We start from the raw sequence: 17,438 nt of genomic DNA, 5'->3' as shown, positions 1-17,438 counted from the left end.
CCCGGACATCGTGTGCAAGATGATCGTTGCATGTTGTGTTGCACAACATCTGTGTTCGCACCAATTCCCCATGGATCCCAGTTCCAGAGGTACCGGACGATGATGGTGACGATGGGGCAGGTGGCCCACATCCCACTGCAGCTGCGGCAGGAATGGCCTGTAGGAACTCCATCATTGAAACTTACTTCTCATGAGCACGTCACATTGTGGCCGTCCATGGCAATCATGGGACAATAGAAGATGTTCAATTGCAGTGCATGTGTGATTAAAACATATTTGCAGGTTACAGGTGGTACTTGTATATTGTCATGTTACATTTTCCTGCGGTTTCCGATGTGATTTGCCATGTTGTGCACATTTGCGGAACCCGTTGTGTCCTGTGTTCTGTTGTGGAGGCGCCGCTGTTTGTACCGGGATGTTGTCAATGTCGAGGTGCACTTATGCTTATGTGCATATGCTGCACGGTGGGCGAGTCGCTGCTGCAACCTTTTCAAGGCTAAAAAAACATAATGAATCACAGTAAATATTTAATAGCAATAGTCCTGATCATCAATTAAGACCACCGTGTAAAATACAGTAGTGCGGACGAACAAGTCCGCACTACTGTGCAAAACCAAAGTGAGCAGAAAGGGTACGCAAAGAAGCAGCGAGTAGATAATGGAGATTAAAGACAGAAATCTCAAAAGGACGAAGACCAATAGTAAGTCCACGAGAAATTGAAGTGAGTCACCACTAAGCTATGTGCGGTGACAATCATAGCAACAAGATTCTAAATATCACCGACAACGTGAGTGCCCTGCCACCCACGTGTGTAAGCAATTCCAAATAACACCAACCTGTATTGGCTTCTAATCAGAAAGCTGTGAGGTAAGGCAAATAACAACTGTATCAGTAATCAGGTTGCAATCCAAATAAACTACCACCTTAATGTAATGGTCTAAGTAGACGACTGAGCGATACTTCAATTTCTCGTGGACTTACTATTGGTCTTCGTCCTTTTGAGATTTCTGTCTTTAATCTCCATTATCTACTCACTGCTTCTTTGCGTAGCCTCTCTGTTCACTTTGGTTTTGCACAACCAGACTTGTTCGTCCGCACTACCGTATTTTACATGGTGGTGGAACTATGTTGCTTGGTATCTTAACTGATGATCAGGACTATTGCTATTAAATATTTAGTGTGATTCATTATGTTTTTTTAGCCTTGAAAAAGTCGCATGTAAATTTGAAAAGGCGACGAAACACGTGTTGGCATTTGGCATTGGCTTATCTCCCAAATCACAGTTCGGATTATATTAAAAAGGACCTACAAGAAAACTGTTAAGAACAAGTCTCGCATCAGAACATTCTTTCAAAAATTGCTGCTGCCTTATTCCTGATATAAAGAATATTATGTTATTTTTTCTGTTGTGTGCTAAGGGTTGTGTATCTATATGTTGACTGTAGCTTTTGCCACGGTCGTGTTAGAAGAGTTGGTGGTTATCTTCTCCCCTTTTAGCACCACACCTAACACTCATCCCGATTAGATATTTGGAGTGATATTATCCAGGAGCGCCTTCCCTATTGTAACCAAATACCACTTCTGTTGTAATTATGTGTTGTGGTTTGTGTTTTTATCTCCATCGAGGTGATTGTATCACGGACATTGTCCACAGTTTCGGCAGACTATCGCATGGTACCGCCTTGTTGTGAATTCCATGTTGGCACAGGGTTATTTTCCCACAATAGGCTGCGATGTGTAAAGTTGTGTAAACCTTTTTTGGTACTGTTTAGCACTCTTTCTTGTGAATATACCCCACAGAGCACTGCAGTATTCCGAGTGGTAACTTATACTCTAACCTGTAGCATATGGATCACGTTTTTAATGCCAATTTTCTTTCTATATTCATTCCTCTGGTCGTTTTCAAGCTCTATTTCATCCAAACAGCAGTTTATCCATTCACTTCTTCTCCCTGCCTTAAATTTTCTAATCGCTCTCCTTTCTCTTTAAACTTTCCTTTACCACTGGTGCAGCGCCATTCCATTTGCTTTGCATTCCCTATTTTCATTCTCTCTAACCTCTGTGTTGTTGCTGCTATTTTTCTCTTTCGTTCATTTTCTGTCCCTTTCTCTAACTCAATTATTTTCCTGCAAATTAATTTAAAGTATTTACACCCTTTTCTTTTTTCTGTCACTGATTGCTCCTGTCATTCTTTCACTTATACACTTTCATTCTCTTGTTCTGTTAAGATATTTTCCATTCTTTTTTTTTTTTGCTCTCGCCTTTTTCTGCGCTTCATTCACGTTCATGAGTTTTGGTGAAGTGTTGGAGCAGCAGAATGATCCTCACAGGGCAGTTGACCTTGAGCTTCTATAGATCACTGTAAAGTGGTCATGGCCTGCAGTGCCTCATGAGTCCTCAAGGGCAAGCAAAGAGCTCAGGACCTGGTCCCAAGGGGCAAGCCACAATTAGCTTTTACTGACCTTCTTTAATAGTAAATTTGTCTGCAATGTGCTTCAACATGACTGTTGTACATCCTAAATGCACCCTGTAATCCTTACGTCCCTCCAACATGGTTGGGCAAAGTTAGCAGCTTCTGCCCGTGGCTTGGTGTTTGGTTCTACTAGCACCACTAGATTTGGAGACCATGGAGGTCATGGTCGGCTGGCTATATGTAGGGCTCAGGTCTGGTCATCAGCCAGTTTATGGCTGCTTCATTGCAAGTGATTGCATTCCTCCTTATTAACATCATTATAGGTAAACATGTTTCTAAAGCTCCCCTTGACCACCGATAGAGTTGACACTAACTATTAATTCATAAGTGAAGGCAAAGAAACTGTGATTAGCTTCTGGACAGTTGTTAGTGGTTCTGTTAGGCATGCCCCTACCACCCTGTAGTGCATTGAAACCTAATGGGAAACGTAGCACTTTGTGTTTAGTATGAGAGAATCAGAAATCAGCTTCCCAAGAATCCCGTTGTTCGAGTAGTTTCAAATGGTTCAGAAATCAAGGCAGGTTGCAGCCACTTATTGGAAAAATGAGCTGGTTTCCTGCTGGCACATGTTTCTCTCTAACTTTCTTGCTTTAGTGCTTTCTCAAGGCTGTTGTAACAAGCAAGTGCAAATAAAGAGAAGCAAAACCATGTAAAGGTATAACACACAGCGACTGAACAATATAAAACACATCATCCATGGTTAGATTCCCATTAGGAGATGTAGGCATACACAGTTCTCAGGTTAAAGTGGTGCTTGTACGCCAAACAGGCAGAATTTGGGTTTAGTGTCCAAGTAAAAGTGCTGGATAAAAATAGATCCAACACCTAGGAGTCTATTGTATTGATGTGTGCCCCATTCTCCAAATAGAAACATGAAAGGAGTCATGATTGTGAGAAATTACTGATTGGGCAAGATGGCACATCCATGACAGACTCACTTCTTGTGTCCTATTGGGATGGTAGTGTCCCTTGCATGGTGTACAGTCATATTTCCCTGCCCTGAGTGCCCGACTGCATGTGTCTGGTACCCTTGTTTTTTATTTTGGCCATAGCCTCACACTAATTTAGTGTGTGTGCAGAGGACTGGGCTTGTCCTTTGAGCAGATGGCCAGTGTTAGTGGGTTTTCGTGGGGGGCTGAAAGAGACGGTAAAGTGCAGCATTGTAGGGCATACTTGGACCTGTCCAGCACAGCAATTTTGTTCCCCTCAGACTGCCGGGGGACGAGCAGTGCTGCTGTTCGCAACCTCTGCCCTGCAGCAAAGGTAGCAGGTCCAGTGCTTCATTGCCCAGAAAGACCAAGTCCAGTGCCTCAGACCATATAATTCAAGGCACATTGACTCATAGACCCCATTATATGTTTACTGGGATTTGGTACAGAGATACCATGGTCAGATGGCAGAATCTATGTTACCAGCTAGTACCCCTGCACGAAATTCCTTCCATTATGATTTTCCCCTCCCCGAAATGGGAATAACTGCTACGGTGACTGTGTTCTTTAACAGGCAGTTTTCCCTATTTCAGCAAAAAAACACAAACATTTTCTGCCTGCTCTGAGCAGGCCAAAAGTGTCAGTGTGATGGTGGGTGGGAGAGCACAAAGCTTCTGCTTGCACGACGGGTACATTGTCTGCTTCCCCGGATTGCTTCATACTACCTTCGAAACAGAACTAATGTCATCCATACCCCACCTTTCTTGTCCAAACTGTACTCCACAAAAGCTGGGGTCCCTCAAGGCTCTATCATCTCGCCCATGCTTTTCAACATCTACATGAAGTCATTACCGGTACTGATCAATCAATTTCACCTCATGTGCCATAACTATGCAGATGACACTAAAATACTCCTTCAACTGGAATGCCCTGAAGACATTGGAAGCTCGCCAATTTTCAGTTGTCTCAGAGCCGTGGATCAATGGATGACTTGGAGCCATCTCAAATTGAATGCTTCCAAAAACGGAAATACTCATGTGTGGTGATTGGAAACATTATGACCCGCCTGGCCTGATGAACTGGGATCACCGCCTAAAGTATCGAAGGAAGTAAGAAACCTCGGAATGACCATGGACTCCAGGCTATCAATGAATGCCCAAGTGGACAAACTATCAAGATCAAGCTTTGTTACTATAAAAACACTGCAACAAATCTTCCCCCATTTGGGATTTCCACACAAGGTCCAAGCCACCATTTCCCTTGTTTTGTCCAAACTCGATTACGCCAATAGCCTCTACCACGGATCACCTTTAACGACTATGAAAAGACTACAACGGATTCAGAACTCGGCTGCCAGACTACTCTTGCATATCAAACCAGGAGGCCACATCTCCCCTGCCTTGAAAGCCCTGCATTGGTTACTGGTTCCCAGAAGATCCAGGTTCAAGCTGCTTTGCATCACCCACATAGCGATACATGGAATGGGACCGCTCTTCATCAGGAATAAAATCACCAAACACATTCATCATAGGATCCTCCGCTCTAGAGTGGCACCTCGCCTCAAAATCCCAAGATACAAGAAAAAAACCACGGGTGGCACATCCTTCTCTGTTCGAGCAGCCAAAATATGGAATACTTTGCCCCCCAACATAAGATCCACAGATAACCACCTTATCTTCAGAAAACTACTCAAGAATTGGCTCTTCCCCACATAAGCACCATACGCAAACAGAAATATACAGCATATCCCTCTGTATATAGGCATTTATTTGTACTATAGATATGTAACTATATATGTGTATTGCTTTGTATAAACATGTAGAATAATTATGTGTTTTAAAAAATAACTATATATATTTTTTTAAGTACAACACTTGAAAACCAGAGTATATTGAATGCATCTTTAATCTACTTATACTTCCTTCCTTTGTGCATCTCTATACCTTCCATGTACTTGGATCTATATATTTATTACTTTCCGCCCCAAAAAATGCATATTCAATACACTACCCTATTTCTCACCCTATACCTCTATCAATATCTTTAATCTACATACACTTACTTCCTTTATGCATCTATAAACCTTCCATGTACTTATGGATCTATATATTTATGACTTTCTTCAAATTCAGCATATCCAATGCACTACCCTATTTCTCACCCTATACATCTCTCAATATATCTTCTACCTCAACTCTCTGACTCATCTCAAACCTCCTTATACTACTCTTTCCAATGCACTACCCTATTTCTTACCATATACCTCTATCAATATATCCTCTACATCCACTCTCTCATTCATCTCAAACCCCATACCACTACTATGATCCCCAAAATAGCCCTTTCTAGATTCCCCCTACTCTACCCCTCCTTGCACCATCTGACATCTTTTACTATCCCGATCCCCCAAAACAAGCCTTTCTTAATTCTTCCCTCTGACTCTTCCCCTCCACATCCCTTTTTACTCATCCCAAGCCTCCCACTATTGCTATGACCTAAAAAAAAAAGTCTAAATCCTTTACTTTTCTATTCCTCCACTATCCTTTTCAATCAAAATAACAGACTAACATGTCCACTTCTCAAATTTCATATTTCACTATACTAATTCAACACAAATTCTTTATGGGTTCCAGAGTAGCCTGCTACTCGCCGAAATAAGAACTTCAACACCTCATTAGTGGTTGCAAGCACTATATAAATGCAAACCTTTTTTTCCTCTTCTATCCCTCAGCTATCCTTCTCAATCCAAATAACTGACTAATAACCACCACTCAAATTACTTTAATATTTCACTATACTAATTCTCCACTAATCCTTTATGAGTTCCAGAGTAGCGTGCTACTTTATTTTTGAAGACATTTTTTCTACTTTCTGTATAAATGATGGATATTTTTTTAAGTATAGGTGTGTAACCTTTTCTGCAAAATAATATGGTTCATAGTAATATGTTTGATTTGTGATTATATTTCATGTTGATTATTCTTTGAAAAGTATGTGTTTATAATTTTTGTATACTTGTTTGTGTTGCTAGTCCTGTGCCTTATGATTTATATGTAATATATATGTTGTCTTTTCATGTTACAGCCCTGATGAAGTTCCCCTTGAGGGAATGAAACGCGTAGGCTGACCATTTTTTATCAACTGAAACTCACTTACAATTGAAATAAAGAGGACATTTGGTTATAACGCTTTGGCTTCTTGAACTGTCTGATCCGTGCACCCCCTTTTTTTCTTTTTCTTTATAGCCGAAAAAGCACTTCAACACCCCATCAGGGGCAACAAGCTCTCTATATATATGCAAACCTTTGTCCCTCTTTTATCCGTCTGCTACCCATCTCAATCCAAATAACTGACTAATATCCACCACTCAAATTACTTTCATATTTCATTTATACCACTTCAACACTAATCCTTTAATGGGTTCCGGAGTAGCGTGCTACTCGCCAAAAAAGTGCTTCAACACCCCTTCAGGGGTAACAAGCGCTATATAAATGCAAACCTTTTTCCCTCTTTTATCCCTCTGCTATCCTTCTCAATCCAAATAACTGACTATTATCCACCACTCAAATTACTTTCATATTTCACTATACTAATTTAACACTAATTCTTTATGGGTTCTGGAGTAGTGTGCTACTCGCTGAAAAAGCGCTTAGACGCCTCGTCAAGGGTACTAAGCGCTATATAAATGCAATTACAATACAGTACAATGTAGTGGCCAGGGCTGGGACAATACCAGTTCCTGCAACCCCTGCCCCTTCAGCAAATGTGACAAGCCCAGTACTTCCAGGTTTGGAATTTTTAGATCCAATAAATTCTGGCCTGAACACACTCAAACTACAACTTGCAGTATTTCACCCAGAGTTATTTTCCTGGGATGAAATACCCCAACTCTTAACGTGGGCCATAATTGTGACTTGACGTATTTCTCCTGGTGTTATCTAGATGAAATACTATAATTTTCACTATGAATGTATCAGTTAATGAAAGCCATTTTAATGTTACCCATCTCAATGCCCAAGGCAGCCCCATGGCTATTAGCTCCACTTTGCTCTTAGCAACCTGTCCCTTCTGGTGAGTCTTCTGTTTCCTGGGTGTGGTAATAACTTCCTGTTAGCCCCCACTGAGATAAACACTGCAGATTGCAAGCTCATCCTTATTCTGTTGTTCTCCTCGGTGCCTTTACTCCACTGAGTCATCTCTGCAATCTGCTTTCATCTGCCAAGACTTTAGATCAGAAGGTGAACAAGCCAACACTATTGTTATTGTCATACCACCCACCCACTGTCAAACAGGCCTTCAAACCATAAGACCCACTCCTGCATCCTTCAACCCATGATACAGTAGATAGGGCCTCCCTGTTGTCCTCACCACACTGAGGACCTTCATCACCTTCACAGCCAAGCTACCAGCATACTGTATGTCCTCGTTATCTTTCAAAATCTACAAACTACACCACTACTGTGACAAACTGGGTCGTTAGTTGAGGGGGGTGCAAACCCTTCTTAAGCAACAGCCATAATCCTTGACAGAGTGAATCACAAAAAGTCACTAAATTAATCTGCGCTTAACCCTCTGTTAGCTTGGCAAGAAAGCAGTCAGGCTTTGTCGCGAGGTTAGTCCCGGAAAGAGACACTGACATGTTTACATATACACTTTCTTAAGTTGCCTTCTTTTCGACAAAATGACTTTTGAGCACACATTTGCTTGTGTGACAGTACAGGATTATTTAGTCTGAAACCACATTGCTTACAATTCCACTTCGTAAGTACACTATCACGTCACCTTGAACATTCAGTACAAGGCCTGAACACACATTGTGCAAATGTTGTTGTTTATTATTCATCCATGAGGTGACAGGACTATCACAGAGACAATAAACAATGTCAGCCTGGCTGAAGGCTTGATAGAGAAGCATGGATGGGGTTATTATAAATACACACGCATTTCCGTGCTCAAATCAGAGGAGCACGCTGCTGTCAGTGTGAGGTCGTCGATGTGTCGGAATCTCAGCGTAGCTGATCCCTGTTTACCCTCTGCGAGGAGGGATGTCCAACTAGTGACCAAGATGGGGACCTACATACCTTGCCTCCAGGTAATGGGGATTTAGATCATCCAGTAGGGGATTCTTTGTCAGGACGCCCACCCTAGGCAAATAGGTTAGGGAGCGCATAGTAGGAGTACACTGTACCCAGTAGTTATATGCCAGCATATACACACTGTTTTAGCACGATGGTGGAATCATTCATTCCTTTCACTGTCGTTATATTGCTATTCACTTTTATCTGCTTCTGTCTATTAATCATTGCAGTGCACATATTTTATACAAGAATCACAATGTTTCGATAAATATTTAAAATGCCCCTTTGTGTATTTCTTGTGTAGCTCTCTGAGTGAGACCGACTGACTGAGCGAAAAGATTCAAGATATGTTACTACAATTACCTGGGGAGTCAGGGTTGTCGTGTTTTGAGGTTGACTAAACCATTTGTTACCTTGCCAGGTTTAAGCGGGCCTTATGGTGGCACTGTGAACTAGCAGGTCTATAGGTCAACATTTCCTGAGGGGGTCCAAGGAATCAGTCTGGCACCATCCCAAAGTTTATGTTGTCCAACAAACAAACAGTTCCTGTCCTGAAAGTGGAAACTGTACGACAGCTTAACTTAGAGGCAATGTGTAAATTATTTATGCATCAGTTAAACAGTAATTAAAAGAAAACATAACACAAGAAACATCCCACACCCACTTAGAAAAATAGCATACATTTCAATTAATGATTTGACACTCAAAATGACAAAATTTCAATCAGTAGAACCGGAGTTATGAATTTTTAAAGTTTTTAGAAAAATCTAGCATTTGAAAGATCAAAGCACCAACCACAGACATCTAGTTGTGTGAGACTGGGGCAAAGTTGAAAGTAATGGCCGACTGCGATGGAGTGCGGTTTGGATACACAAAGTGGAATGGACATGGTCTCTGCTCGCCTTCAGACTTGGAATAAATTTCAAAGAAACATGCCTGAGATGGTAATGTTCAGCGGGGCAAGGTAGACAGCGATGACCGAAGAAGAGGCTTTGTCGTCATGGAGCCACTGGATGAAGTAGCAGTGAAGATTTATACGTTCAGACTTAGTCTCTTTTATGGAATTAGAAAATCTCCAGTGGAATGAAGCCTCAATCTTTATCCAATGAGGGCTCCAGGAGTCCGTACACCCTTCTGAAGAGGAGACGCTGAACAGGATTTGCTGCAGCAGAGAAGAACATAGCGGGAGGAGCCACGTCAGGCTGACTGGCGATGCACCTTGGGTGGGTTGGTGAGCAGGTAGATCCCATCTCCTCTCAGTTATCAGAGCGCCTTTTGACAGGAAATGTTCTAAGTTGCAAGTTTTGGATTTGGACTTTCTGAGCAACTTTAGCACCACTTCCAAGGCTCCAGGACTGAAAGGGCGCCACTTGGAGGGTCGGGCTCACTCAGGATGGGTCCTGGTGCTCATTCGTGATTTCTTTAGCCTTTATTGTCCCTAATGCTCTGATTAGGAGGGCAGCCAACTATCCCTTGAAGTCACTCTGGAAGCAGCAGGGTAGTTCTCTCAGGGAACAGGGTAGGTTTCAGGCAGCAGGGCAGTCCTCTTGGTGCAGCAGGGTAGTCTTCTGGCACAGCCACAGGCAGCAGGGCAGTCCTCTGAGAGTCCTTCCCCAGGTCCAGAAATGAACTGAAGAATGGGTTTGCGGATCCTATTTATACCCGGGGCTAGCTTTTAAGTGAAAGAAACTTCTAGAGTTTCCCCCCAACAGAAGTGTCTGGAATTTCATGCCTCGGTCGGATGATGCCCGGAGTCACAATAGCATAGTGTGAAGTTCTTTGTTTGTGTGCTGAGGCAGTTTCTTTGGAGTGCAAGTGGGGCTGTGCACAGCTACCCCTCATCCTGCCAGAGTTGCCCATCCTGACACCACCAAGTCACTTGATTGTGTAGCTGTCTGGGAAGAATAAACAAAGGCCAACTGCCAATTACACCTAGTCATGTGACCCTGGAACATGATGCAGGGACCAAAGGATTAGAACAAGAAAATGCCAACTTTCTAAAAGTGACAGCTTCAGAATTTGTATTTAAAACCTGATTTACCAATAAAGAAGATTTTAAATTACAATTCTTCAGACACCTAACATGATTTTTCTACCTGTTCCCAAACAAAAGTTATCACTTATTAAATGTGATAAGGTAACCCATGTTATCCTAAAGGAGAGTAGGCCCCACAATAATGAAAAACAAATGTAGAAGTTTTTCACTATGAGCACATGTAAAAATGTGAAGTACACATCCAACTTATTTTTTTACTCAATATTGAAATTTTGAAAACAAAATGTCAGGAGGGACTGTGTCGCTACACCATGGCAACATACATGGGGATCACAGAGTACAGAGTAGCTTGATCAATTGCAGGGAAACAAGACTCATTGAAGGCATCCCTAATCATTATTAACAAGGCATAGCATCAGTTCGTCTAAATCATATCAGGTCACCATATGGAAGAGCAAAGGCAAAGAGTTCAAGAAACCAACGTGTATACACAGAACATGGGTAGTGGGGCCCAGGTCAAGCCTTGCAGTGTACTGAGGTGTTGAGGCGTCATTGAGGTAATAAGGCACTTGATAGGTGCTCCCAATGATAAGCAGGTAAATAAATCCCCAGCAGAAGTGGGTCAGCTAAAGAGCTGAAGCGCCCGCAGTTTAGGTGGATGAAGACAGGTGAATTCTCTGCTGGTAAGGTATTGTATCAGGGGCTGCAACACAGAGTGGAATTTGGCTTCTGTTCCATTCAGGTTGGGGGAAAGCTGTTCCATTGTCAGGATATGCCATATGCGAGAGAACCACTGTGCCGTGAAGGAAGGAGTAATCTTTTTCTACGCTAGGGCCATGAGTTGTCTGGCTGCCTGGAGCATGTAGCTAATAAGCATCCAGTCAGCATGGGTCATCACTTTCAATGCCGGGGGTCGAATCCCAAGAATGACCCCGGTATAGGAAGATGGAAGGATGTACCCCGCAGTGGCTTTGGTATGACTTAACACCTCCTTCCAAAAGGTGGCAATGAGGCTGCAGGACCACTATACATGACAGAAGTCTCCTTTGTCGGTTGTGCATCACTGCCAAAGAGAGGATGTGCCAGGGTAGATAGTGGAGAGACGGACTAGGGTGTAATACTATTGGAACATGAGCTTATATGCAGTTTCCCTGAGGAAGATGCTACAATACGTTATGGGTATGTTCGGCCACAGTGTGTCCCATTGCTTAGGATAATATGCCCTCTGTGGTGGTGGAATACCATGCGATCTGGTAGGTGTGGCTGTGGGGGTGTGTATAGTGTTGGAGTGTGCGGTACGTGTTGGAAATGAGCCCTCGTGAACCACTGTATGCTCTCATGAGCTTTTCAAAGGGAGTGAAGGGTTGCACGACATCGGGTAAGCACAGGGAAGTTGTGCCCAATGCCGCAGCTGTCTTGGGGAGGTTATACTCTTCTTTGCACTGCTCGAAGGTCTTTATGGAGGTCCCTGTGAAGAGATCACATAATGTTCTACAGTCACCAGCAGTCCAGCCCTGAAAGGAGTGAGGGGGCAGTGCTGGGGTAAAGTCAGAATTGTGTGAGATTGGTGTATTGGGGGAGGGAAAGGTAGTCAGCTCTTTCTTAGAGGCCAGTTTGACCAACACATCCAGTACAGCTTACAGTGGAAACTGCACAGGGCATGTACAAACCGGATTCAGAGCCGTGGACATAAACTGGCCTGGATGAGTGAAAGGCAGAAGGCATGTCTACAAAATCATGATATTCCATGCACTCCGATTTAAACTAAAGTTGATTGCATGCCAGATTAAGAGTATGGGGGCTTTGTATTACTGCTCGAAGCAGCCGGATAGGCCTGCACTGTGGAGTCAAGGCTATGAACAAACTTTACAAAAGGACCACGCCTAAAAATGAGTCAGAATAACAAAGAATGTTCTGCACTGTTTGATTGAAACTTCTTTCATTATAAGAAATGTGTGTCATGTTCCCTCTCGCTCACCTCCTACGGACCGGAAGCAGGGTAGTCTCCTCCGGCAACGAGACTCCTCCCATCTGTTTCCACCTGGCGGGTTGCAGACTAGTTGTTCGACGGCACGTAACTGACGCCGCCGGCCGGCCGACACTTCCGGCTGCTTCTGCTTATCAAGGCGGAAGACGCCCTCCTCGGCGCTTCGGATTCCTTTCCAGAGCTTCGCAGGCACGCAGGAGCGTAAGCGAAGGCTCTACCTGCTACCAGACAGTCCGTCCGGACCGCGCAAGGGCGCCCAAAGATTCAACCTCAGTGACTCGTGCGGAGGCACGGAGTCACATTTCCTCTTGTCCCTCTCTCAGCGCAGGAGCGCTTAACCTTTGCTTTGGCGACTAGTGCGACGGCACGGAGTCGCTATCCTTTTGCCCCGCAAACCAGCGCAGGAGCGCTTAACCCTTGCTTTGGCGACTCATGCGACGGCACGGAGTCGGTATCCCTTTGCCCCGCAAACCAGCGCAGGAGCGCTTAACCCTTGCTTTGGCGACTCGTGCGATGGCACGGAGTCGCTATCCCTTTGCCCCGCAACCCAGTGCAGGAGCGCTTAACCCTTGCTTTGGCGACTCGTGCGATGGCACGGAGTCGCTATCCCTTTTGCCCCGCAACCCAGCGCAGGAGCGCTTCACCTTGCTTTGGCGACTCGTGCGACGGCACGAAGTCACTATCACTTGCCCCCAGCGCAGGAGCGCTTAACCCTTGCTTTGGCGACTCGTGTGACGGCACGAAGTCGTTATCACTTTGCCCACAGCGCAGGAGCGCTTCACCTGGCTTTGGCGATCCATGCAACTACACGAAAGTCGCATTCACGGTGCCCCACATCACCCCAACACATGAGCACTTTTCTTTCAGGTAACCACGCAGGGATTTATGTTCCACGTTATCTGTGTCTGCCCACTGTAATTAGTGTGTGTGTCTGTTCCCTCTGCAACCAGCGCAGTTGTTACACCTGTCTCCTCTCTTGCCATTAGGTGGTGTCGACACACACACAGACCCAGAAAACCGCGAAGGGTGCCCCACCACGACATCCACTATATCGCCCTCATCCACTTCTTGGCAACCTCCCCCGGTTCCCTCCTTGACCTGGTTAGTGTATTTGGTTCACTCCAGTAGGAGCAGGGCGCAGGAGGGGGTTGTCCATGTCGTCCCCGTGGGATCTCTCCACAAACAGGAGGTAAGAATTGTGGGGACCTGACAGAATCCGAAGCCCACGATACTCATCCCACCCAGACAACATGGAGAGCCCCGAAGTCACCTTACAGGATATAGCAGCTATGCTAGCCAGTATCCAAGCCGAGAACCGCAGTCTGAGAAACGACATTACTAACTTACAAGGACAGATGGGTGCAGGAAACGCAGGACCTTGGGGCGCGTCCCCGGTACATCAACCTCGGCAAGAAGGAATAGTGAGACCTCCCTTGTTTAACCCGTGGGGTCCAGCATCCACACACTCGACAACTCCTCCCCCCGTTCAGGTCATAGCCCAACCCGCGGCACAGTTGGCCGCACCAGAACGTTTCTATGGCGATAGCACAAAATACAGCATATTCCTCAAACAATGCCACCTACACTTCATGGCCAGAGCGACTGCGTTCCCTGATGACGCCTCTAAGGTCGCCTTTGTTCTCTCCTATTTAGGAGGTGACGCCGCTCAGTGGTCCATTCCCTTGGTGGAGAACGACGAGCCTCTACTATACAACTTTCCGGTGTTTAAAGAGACCATGCGACGTATGTTTGCTCGCCATACATTCGTGCAAGCTGCGGACAACAAATTACTCAATTTGAAACAGGGCAACACTGACTTGCTGCATTATATTACCACCTTCACTCGTCTGGTAGTGGAAGCTCGCTGGGCAGAATCCAAACAAGTGTCGGTATTCTACAGGGGCCTACGTGATGAGTTAAAGGATCTCATCTCTCAAATGACAGACCCACCAGAGGAGATTGGCCCGTTTATTGATATGGTAGTCAAACAAAACTAACGCCTACAAGAACGGCGAACCGAAAATTCCAAGGGAAGTGAGACCAGAATCCCGGTGTACAGAGACACCCCAAAACCCCGTGAAGTCCCCGAGCCCAAGCAGATCGGAGGCGTCCGTGCCCCCCTGACTACAGAAGAGAAAGAAAAAAGACGGAAACAGAACCTATGCCTATATTGTGGCAAGAATGGTCAGGGACTGTCCTGCAAAGCCACGCCAGCCCAGGGAGAGGACTCCTTCTGTTCTACCGATCAGCCGAGGAGAAGGATTGGGAAACGGGACCTCCCAGTAGCTAACGGGGTCTGTCTACTGGGACTACTAGCCGAGAAGAAACAGACCCCTACCATCTGTGCCAACCACCACCATATGGGTGTGCCGGTACTCTTGCTGTCGTCTACAGGATCCTCCTGGCACGTCATAGCATTAATTGACTCAGGAGCAACCGGGAATTTCATCGATGCCCAATACATGACGGGCCTGGGCATGCTGAAACGAGCCAAAAGGAAACCCGAAACAGTGAAAGCAGTGGACGGTACGGACTTGACCTCAGGACTGATCCGATACCAAACAGAAGACCTGCAAATGGGGATGGAAAACCAGCACACCGAGACCATCGCCTTCGACATCATCGATGCCCCTCAGTTCAGGATGATACTAGGCCTCCCCTGGCTGGTACAGCACAACCCCCTGATTAATTGGGCAACCGGCAAAACGGTATTGGACTCTGTTCATTGTGTTCAATCTTGCTACCCCTCGGAGACGAAAACCGTGATAAGAGAGGTCCAGGCCTGTACCCTGCCACGGGACGGAATGGGCTTGGTCACACATGAGACTATACCCCGGGAATACAGAGACCTGGCCCAAGTTTTTGACGAACAAGGAGCCAATACCCTACCCCCGCATCGCCACTTTGACTGCAGAATAGATATAATCCCAGGATCCACGCTCCCCTGCAGCCGTGTTTACTCCCACACAGAGAAGGAAAACGAACATCTCCGCGCCTACCTCACACAATACCTACAGAATGGGTTCATCCGCCACTCCAAATCTCCTGTCTCCTCCCCTCTCTTCTTCGTGGCAAAGAAAGAGGGCGATCTACACACATGTATCGACTTTAGGGCGATGAATGCCATAACCATTAAGAACAGGTATCCTCTACCATTGATTCCCGATTTACTGGACCAAGTGAAGGGTGCGGCCATATATACCAAGTTGGATTTACGAGGGACCTATCATCTGGTCAGAGTCCGGGAGGGGGATGAGTGGAAAACCGCCTTCCGGACACGGTACGGGTTGTTCGAGTACCGCGTCATGCCCTTCGGGCTCTGCAATGCCCCAGCCGCCTTTCAGTATTTCATCGATGAGGTGTTAAGGGAATTCATCGACCGTTTCTGCATCGTGTATATCGATGATATACTGATTTACTCCGCGAACATGAAGGAGCACCTCCAACATGTGCGAGCCATTCTCCAACAATTGCAGCAACACAGGCTGTATGTGAAGCTTGAGAAGAGCGTGTTCCACACCACAACAGTGGAATTCTTGGGACACATTCTAACACCAGGAGGCGTTCAAATGGATTCCAGAAAAGTCGACGCCATTTTGCTGTGGCCATCCCCAAACTCCGTGAAACAAGTCCAGAGGTTCCTTAGGTTCGCGAATTACTATCAACGCTTTATCAAGGGTTTTTCCCGGATTGTCACCCCCATTACATGTCTACTACGTAAAGGGGCGCGTTTCTCATGGGACGCCAAAGCAGAACATGCATTCCAAGAACTGAAGACCAGATTCACCTCGGCTCCGATACTGAAACATCCCGACCCTACTCGCCCCTTTATAGTGGAGGCCGATGCCTCGCAGAACGCCCTAGGGGGAGTATTGTCACAAAGAGACAGCAAGACCAATCTGCTCCACCCGGTAGCCTACTACTCCAGGAAGTTACAACCAGCAGAATGCAATTACTCCATTGGAGATAAGGAGCTCTTGGCCATCAAAACGGCGTTTGAGGAATGGCGGCACTACCTCAAGGACGCTAAACACACGGTGACCATCTTTACCAATCACAGAAATCTACGGTTCCTCCGTTCAGCCAGAGCATTGACGGCGAGGCAACTACGCTGGATACTCTTCTTCAATGAATTCGATTTCCAGATCACCTATCGACCCGGAAGGGAGAACGCCAAAGCCGATGCCTTGTCACGATTAGAGGATATCGAAGACCAGGCTTCCCCCACAGAACCTGTACCCGTTATTCCCATCCGATGCTTCCAGGGAGTAGTGACATCCTCCTCTTTTTTAACACAACTCCACCAAGAGCTACAACAGAAAACTTTGAAAGAATGGACCAGAGACGTCCAAGGACTCACAGAAAACAATGGATTCCTGTTCAAGGATGGGCGGTATTATTTGCCACTGACCACTCACCATCAACAAGCACTGGTCATGTGCCACGACCACCCCCTAGCAGGTCACCCAGGGTACCAAAAAACCAAAGAACTACTACAGAGACAATTCTGGTGGCCTACCTTAAGCCTTGACACACAGGCCTACCGTCTGTACTCAAGGTAAGACACTCTCAGAACCCGTAGTAGGGTTATTGCATCCCATTCCGGTTCCTCCTTGCCCGTGGCACACTGTCTCGATGGACTTCGTAGTGGATCTCCCTAAGACCTCCACAGGATACACTACCATCCTTACTATCGTAGACCACCTGACAAAAATGGCGCATTTCGTGCCGCTGAAACATCTACCCTCAGCGGCAGAGTTGGCAGCCCTGTTCATGCAGAACGTGGTACGGCTGCATGGCATCCCTTCGGTACTAATAACGGACAGAGGAACTCAATTCGTGTCCAGGTTCTGGACGGAGGTCTGCTCACTTTTGCAGATGGAAGCCCGTTTGTCGTCCTCCTACCATCCCCAAACAGATGGACAGACCGAGCGAACAAATCGCACTATGGAACAATACCTCCGTTGCTTGCTGC

This window comes from Triturus cristatus, chromosome 10, assembly GCF_964204655.1.
Source record: "Triturus cristatus chromosome 10, aTriCri1.1, whole genome shotgun sequence".
NCBI lineage: Eukaryota > Metazoa > Chordata > Amphibia > Caudata > Salamandridae > Triturus > Triturus cristatus.
Note: the sequence above shows the minus strand (reverse complement) of the source record.